General features: G+C 43.3%; 1 long non-coding RNA gene across 2 annotated transcripts in view; it reads right to left on the bottom strand.

Moving 5' to 3' along the window:
* The window catches only part of LOC135089443 (uncharacterized), a 137,016-nt gene that overhangs the window by 100,991 nt on the left and 28,525 nt on the right, over positions 1-7,500 (bottom strand). For both annotated transcript variants that reach the window (XR_010261490.1, XR_010261491.1), the window contains exon 3: positions 2,417-2,560. This is a non-coding gene — a long non-coding RNA (uncharacterized LOC135089443). The remainder of the gene's footprint in view (positions 1-2,416; positions 2,561-7,500) is intronic.

Genomic DNA, 7,500 nt, shown 5'->3' with positions numbered 1-7,500 from the left:
TAGCTTGCATGTGTAGGCACAACCTGAGTATTTGCAAACCACAAGAAGGGGTAGAGAGAGAGAGAGAGAGAGAGAGAGAGAGAGAGAGAGAGAGAGAGAGAGAGAGAGAGAGAGGTGTGAGCAGCAGGTTTCTATAATAGCATGGCTGCATTATTGCCAAGCACTCCCGTGGTGACGCCTCCTCGCCTTGCAGGTTCTCGCAGGAGCCTCAGACAGCTTGTGCCGGGACCTTCCACTGTAATGTGGAGTGTGGCGGCAGCGGGGGACAGGTGGCGTCTGTGAGATAAATAAACAGAGGTGACACTCAGCGGGAACACGGCTCCCCCTCACCACCTCGCCTTCTCGCCTCCTGGCCAAGGATAAACACTTGACGCTAAACTTGCCCACCACAATATAGTGAAATGGAGCATTTGTGTGTGTGTGTGTGTGTGTGTGTGTGTGTGTGTGTGTGTGTGTGTGTGTGTGTGTGTGATCTGCAATACCTGCAGTAATTTTTTCTCCTTCACTTCTTTCAGGTGAGCCATCTCTTCTGTTCTAGGTAGTTACTTGTGTCTTGGCAAAGGCACTAATGGAGTCACTTCACCTTGTCAGCTTTCCCTAATACATCTCATTAGCCTGCAAGTAATCACTAAATGTCACTGAGCCACAGCATTCATTCTTGCCCGTCGCCACTCCTGTCTTACTGGGTGGAGTCTCTCAGTCACTTCATTCCTTAGGAACTCTCTTACTCTGAGATCTAAGGCATGTATCTCCTCTTTGCTTCTTTCCACACATCCATCGCCATTGTAGCTGCTTACTACACAATAACAAGTCTTCTTAATATACAAGCAATTCTTATCGTCTTCACATCTCGTTCATCTGTGTCCTTCATTCCCGCCAGCGTCCCTTGCTCTCTCAATGCATTCAAGTTCCCTATAAAAATGATGAGATCTCTAAGCAATGTCTCTCTTTCACTGCCTTTCACTCGTCCATCCTTTCATGTGCCCCTTCAGTTATCCATCACAGCATCTTCATCTTCTGGAAGTCTGCAGTGTGTATCAGAAATCTCTAAGCAATGTCTCTCTTTCACTGCCTTTCACTCGTCCATCCTTTCATGTCCCCCTTCAGTTATCCATCACAGCATCTTCATCTTCTGGAAGTCTGCAGTGTGTATCAGAAATCTCTAAGGAGTTTCTCTCTTCGTCACTTCTCTTCACTCGTGCAGTTCCTTCATCCTTCGCGGTGTCTCTCGTCTTACCATTAGTTACCCATTGCAATCTCTTCACCGTTGAAAACTCTACAAGTGTGCAAACAATTCCTCTCCTTGTCTTCCTCTCCACTTCTTTTCTCTCATCTCTGGCTGGCCTCTCCTACTCTCGTGTTAGTCTACTACACTCACTTCATTCCGTCAAATTTCTTTACTGAGTATGTGGAATCTGCAAGGATCTTCTCTCTCCCTCTCCACTTCCCTCCACTGGCAGGATCAGAAGACCTATTGCTTATCAGCTGTTCCTTTCTTATATTTTTACTGCATTGACTGACTAACCTCACTCGAAGCTTTCCTTTCCTCTCCCTTATTGATTTTTTACTCTGACATCACAAGTCATCCAGTATTCTTTCCGCGATTAACCAGGCCCTTTCTGGCATCCTGGGGCCTCACGCAAAGGATTGCTTGGTGCCCTTCTGTTGTGGAACTATGGTAGATGGTATCCAAGCCCTCTAAAAGGTTACAACCACTCCTTTCACATTTAAGTGTATCAGTCTGGTGGACTTTGAGAGGAAAAAAAAAAACTGAATTCGTAAACATGATAGGCTATTTTCTTCAACGTGATTATACACATGACACAGTAGTAGTAGTGTCCTTTAAAGGTATACACCAGTTTAGGAATTACAAAGTACACAAATATAACTGAGATAAGAATGAAAATGTGTAAAGTTTGATAGGTGAACCGACCCGAGGCGAGATACCATAGTCTGCCATGAGAGAGAACGACAGGAAGCCTTAACCGTGAGAGAAAACGAAAAGTAAAGGACGCACACTATAGAAATTACCCTCAAAATTAACAAGTGAAATACACCATCCATGTTATACTCGTATGCTATATGTGAAGATATTATTTCCAGAACTATTGAAATATGTGTAGAAAAAAAAAATTTCACAACTCTTTAACCTAATCAAGTACAGTAATACTCAGACAAGGCTAAACTTAGCAAAGCCTCTCCTTCCTTCCACTTACTTCCATTGCCCCAACAAGACACTTAACATGTAACAATTTCCCTTTCCCACAAACTTTCTACCATAACTGCATCTACAATTGCTAACACAAACCTTTCTACATGCCTTTTACTTTCATCTCATGGGAAACCTGAACTGAAAACCTTTTCCCCACATATATTACTTTTCTCAAGTGTATTTACTCTAGTTAAGAACACTAACCGCCTAACATGTCAAAACTCCGCCAAGCCTCGCCTCTCGCTTGCTGTCTCCTCCCTGCATCGGACAGACGTGTCAGCGCAGTGTTGCTCAGGCACAGGGGAAGAGCGCCGAGCTGTGCGGTGTCGGCTCCTCTGCTGATCCAGCCTGTCAACATGCAGACAATAAGTCCCCAAGAGAAGACTAGATCTGCATCAGCCAGCAGTTCACTGATCACCGCGAATACAGTACGACACTGACAAAGAATGAAGTGTACGTGAGGCCTGCATATCAATGAAAGAAATCACCCGTGGGCTTGAGCATACTGGAATAAAAATACAAACAAGATCTACAGGGAAATGACATAAGTTTTGTGCAGTGGTGTACTACAAAGACTTACATAAGAGTTGTGGCTGAGTGGCACTTTTTTGTGAAGCACTAAAGAGGCAAACACTACGCACTAACATAATCCTTTACTTAACAAGACAGAAACCCACCGGTACATGCCTTACATCAGCTCAGAGTGGGACTGTGCTACTTGTGCAACATGGAAAGAAAACAGCCAGACAAGTTTTTGGTGTATAAAGCACCAATACACCTCATTACACCGTATTAACTGAGTGTAGGACTGCCACTTACGAAGTGTGCGCCATAATCCTGCTCACAATCTGTTTTAAATTGTTCATTATGAGATTTACAAGAAATTATGATTAAGACAATATTACATATACAATATTCATCATAAACACACAAAAACTAAAAAAATATGAAGTGTTAAGGAAAAAAAGTGATAAATATGCACTTATGTTTAAATATAGTCAAAACATGCATTTGCATATATAAAACATGGAAGCCCATGTCACCATTCCTCACTAAGTTCAGTACTACACCACAATATATATATATATATATATATATATATATATATATATATATATATATATATATATATATATATATATATATATATATATATATATATATATATATATATATATATATATATATATATATATATATATATTGCCTATTCACATTACCTCTGCTGCTGCTGTGTACCTAAACTTGAGTCAAACATTGACATTCTTTAAACAAAATGAATAAAAATAAATGGATAGTGTTTCCCAAATAATTTTACAGATGGTGTGAGTGTTGAAGCAAAGTGTGCCAGATGTGTGACATGGGAGAGGATGAGGCGGTGGGGCATGTAGTGCTGGAGTGTGTGAAGTATGCCAGACACAGCGATGAGATGACGCAAGTGGTGCTGAGGGAACTGGGGAACGTCAGAGTGGAGAAGACAGGAAGGGAGTGGATGGCGTTGCTGCTGGGACGGTGTGAGGAGACGAATGACAGGATGATTGAGGCTGTGAAAGACAAAACGTGTCGCGCTAGATGTTGTAGGAATTAGTGGTGTGAAACATGATGCCTGTTTTTCTGTCTGCCATTATTTTCCGTTTTCCTACAGGAGCTAAAGTTATAAAGGCCTGGTTCTGGAGTATTCCCGAACCACCTGTAGCATCAAGATCAAGATCAAACCGCCGTGTTGTCATTTCGTTACTTGCTGTTGTTTGCCTTGTGTTTATGTCTTGTTTATTGTCATTTTATTTTCACTTTATCCTTTATGCCAGTTTTGTGAGGTTTGGTCTAGTTTTGGCCAGAGTGAGGAGAGAGAGCAGCGACAACGCATGCCCTCGACGCTATTAAAGACACAAACACACAGGGACACTGAAAGTGAGAGGGGAGAGAGAGAGAGAGAGAGAGAGAGAGAGAGAGAGAGAGAGAGAGAGAGAGAGAGAGAGAGAGAGAGAGAGCGGGGAGGGGGGAATCCTTTTCAGTGAAGGAATGGATGAACTTTGAATGCGGAAAAGTAAGAAAGTTTTCAGACAAAGGGAAGACTCAGTATTGCCACATTTTTGGATGCAGCTGACTAGTAAATACCTTCACACAACAGGACACCTGACCGTTTGTTTTTCTGTGGCCTTGTATTTGACTAGTGGGGGGACCGTCAGTCACACGCGAGGGGCGCAGGTAATGTCCTGTCCTGGAAACAAACATAAAAGTAGAAATGCCAACCAAATTCTGTCTGACTCAGGATGCCCACTACCATCTCTGACCGACGCCATCACGAAAAACAGATTCTTCGACAGTAGCGTGGTAGTTGTCTTGTAGCATTTGAAATCACCTTTATGTGTAGGTATGTCTGCTTTGAAATCCGGCATCAAATGTGCTTGTTGGTGGTGGTGGTGGTGGTAGAGGTGGTGCTGAAGGTGGTTTTAGCAGTGGCAGTGTGTGTGGTCGTGAACATGGCATTAGTTGTGGCAATAAATGTGGTGCATATGGACAGGTGAACTTGTAACTGTTGTGGCTGTGATGGTGTGATGACTGGAGCGGCGATAGTATCACTGGTACAAGTGTTTGTGTGAAAAAGATGCAAGAACACAAACGCTTCATTGCAGGAAATGTTGCTCTTCCATTGCGTGTTGGCTCTGAGGCGTCGCTGAGGCGGCGTCCCTGTACACTGCCAGATTAATGGTCCCTCACCCTTCACTCGCTGTCAGGTTATCTCAGATCCAGAGATTTCTTCACCTTTGACACACAGGTAACGTCAGCCTACCGTTGGTGCATGTTAACTATATTTCCTTGTATATTGCTATTAAACTTAAACTGTTACTACACAAATTTTGATATTTTAGCGTTCACTGCCAAGTAATAAAAGTTTGCAATAATTTAAAAGAAAAATCATTGGACGTAGTAGCATTTACCATATAAATATTTTCTTCTTCCCATTACTTATCTTTTTCCCTTCTTTTCCTTGTCCCTTACTTGGTGCCACTCATGTGGGGAGAAGGCGCAAGTCCCCAACGGAGGCTGTCACAACCAGATGGAAAGAAAAGAAAACCCAAGTGAAAACACCACAGTTCTTGACACTCCAGCCTCTCCAAGCTTCCTAACTCTCGTCCCTTGCTTGGCTTCAGTCACAGTAACAGTAACAACAGTCATGATACCTCATAAAACAAAACAGAGGAACGTGTACCTACAAACGCTGCAACCCAACACATCAGGGTACAAGAAAGCTCGCACTCCCGAGTCTTAATACACCTGTGGCGCTGCGGGGCCCTCACCATTCCGGCCAGTAGTTCCCGCCAGCGTGAGGAGTGCTTGGGAAGACTGCTGGAGCCGCCGCCACAACTCATGATGCTAGAGAAGGGACATGTATGGTAGCCTGTCTGTGGCTGTTAGCGCCGGGCTGCCCACCACGAATATGGAGGCGAAAGAGAACTGAGAGGTGCAGGAAGAGGGCCAAGGAGAGAAGAATGGGAGGAGAGGCAACAGTGAAGGGAAAGAGGTGAGAATTGTAAGGTAGATGAGAGAGAGAGAGAGAGAGAGAGAGAGAGAGAGAGAGAGAGAGAGAGAGAGAGAGAGAGAGAGAGAGAGAGAGTGACAGATGGGAGAAAGCTGAGACCGAGAGTGACAAGGAGGAAAAAAGGAGAGAGATGGAAAGGAAAGAAGGAAAAGAATGAAACAAGAGCGTGATAATGAGATAGAAGGAATAAGGAAAATGGAGGTGACACGAGCGATGACTATGTTAATAAGGTGTGACAATAACCGCAAAATTAAGCAGCATGACACCAGTGTGAAAAACAACACCCAATGACTGCTCGTATAAAGAAAACGGACAAAAAAAAAAAAAAAAATGAAAAAGAGAGAAAGATGATGGGATAGTGGAGAGAGAGAGAGAGAGAGAGAGAGAGAGAGAGAGAGAGAGAGAGAGAGAGAGAGAGAGAGAGAGAGAGAGAGAGAGAGAGAGAGAGAGAGAGAACATAGATACTTGAATATTCTTGTTCTTTTCATGTAGTTAGTGAGGCCCAAAACTTCCCTGTACACATGGAATAACTGAGTTGCCGGTGACTGCTCGTCCGTCTAGAGGAGAGAAACGCCCGTTTTCACTATCTTTCGTCCCCGACCGCTCACCACAGAAAACGATTCGCAGCTTTACTCGGGGTAACTATACTAGCTTTGTCTCCATTTACTCAATCATCTTTCAGCACATAATCGCGTATTTTCATGAAGTTATAGAGCAGTTTTATCAAGGGGTCTTTAAATAGATGAATGTAGGGAGCTTGACTGAGGTGAATATTAATCACAGACACTTTTATTATGAGATTTATGAGCCTTAAACAGTTTCGTAAATTCGTAAAGTCAAACCCAGCACACACACACACACACACACACACACACACCTTCCTGTTAAACCTAAGTAAACACTGACAAGAGAAGAGAAAATACACCAAAACACAAGGATTGAATAAAACAAAGTACACAAGCAGAGAATAGAAGAATGAGTGTAAAGTGACCACGATACATTGAGAGATGATGAGTGGAGAAGTGGTTTCCCTGTACACGAAGTCTAGCGGTCACACACTCACACACACACACACACACACACACACACACGAGAGGTGCACTTGCGTATGAGAACATTCCTTTCACTAATGCAAGGAGACAACAAGTGCATAACTGTCGCAGACACAGAGGAACACACCACGCGGCTTCACTGGGATATGGATATTTGCAAGCGTCTCGGTGTGTCTCCTCGACCGCCTGTAGCAGCCTCTAGTACAAGTTGTGAGGGTTTTCAAGTTTTTAGGGGAGGTTCAACAAATATTTTGTTTCATTATTCGAAAAAATACTCTTCAGATAGAAAAGTAATCTCTTTGTCTTTTGAAAACAGTCCTTATGACATGACAAGGCGCTACAGATCAACTCTGTGAAACTCTGTGAAACTCGTGACAGTGTGGACGGTGCAGGAAGTCTCACACCTGCCATTCCTCTTACTGATGGGCAGCAGGGGGCGTTAGACAAGAAGTGATATTAATTGCTTCATTCTAAACGCCACAACAACAGGATAAAACGGCGCCACGCGGCAAAACTACGGGGAAACAAAAATACTAAAGATACGATGAAATATGATCGAAAAAAAAAGCACGAAAGCAGTTTCATGGTAAAACACAAGACACCACTCTAAAGAAGGCAAGGCAAAGGAAGGGGTGAGAGAGGACAGCTCCCAGGAGAAAATGAAGGTTGAACAACGCAAAGCACGAAGTGAA

The sequence above is a fragment of the Scylla paramamosain genome, chromosome 33 (assembly GCF_035594125.1).
Source record: "Scylla paramamosain isolate STU-SP2022 chromosome 33, ASM3559412v1, whole genome shotgun sequence".
Taxonomy (NCBI): domain Eukaryota; kingdom Metazoa; phylum Arthropoda; class Malacostraca; order Decapoda; family Portunidae; genus Scylla; species Scylla paramamosain.
The sequence above is the reverse complement of the archived record's forward strand: the minus strand, read 5'-3'. Positions and strand labels throughout refer to the sequence as shown.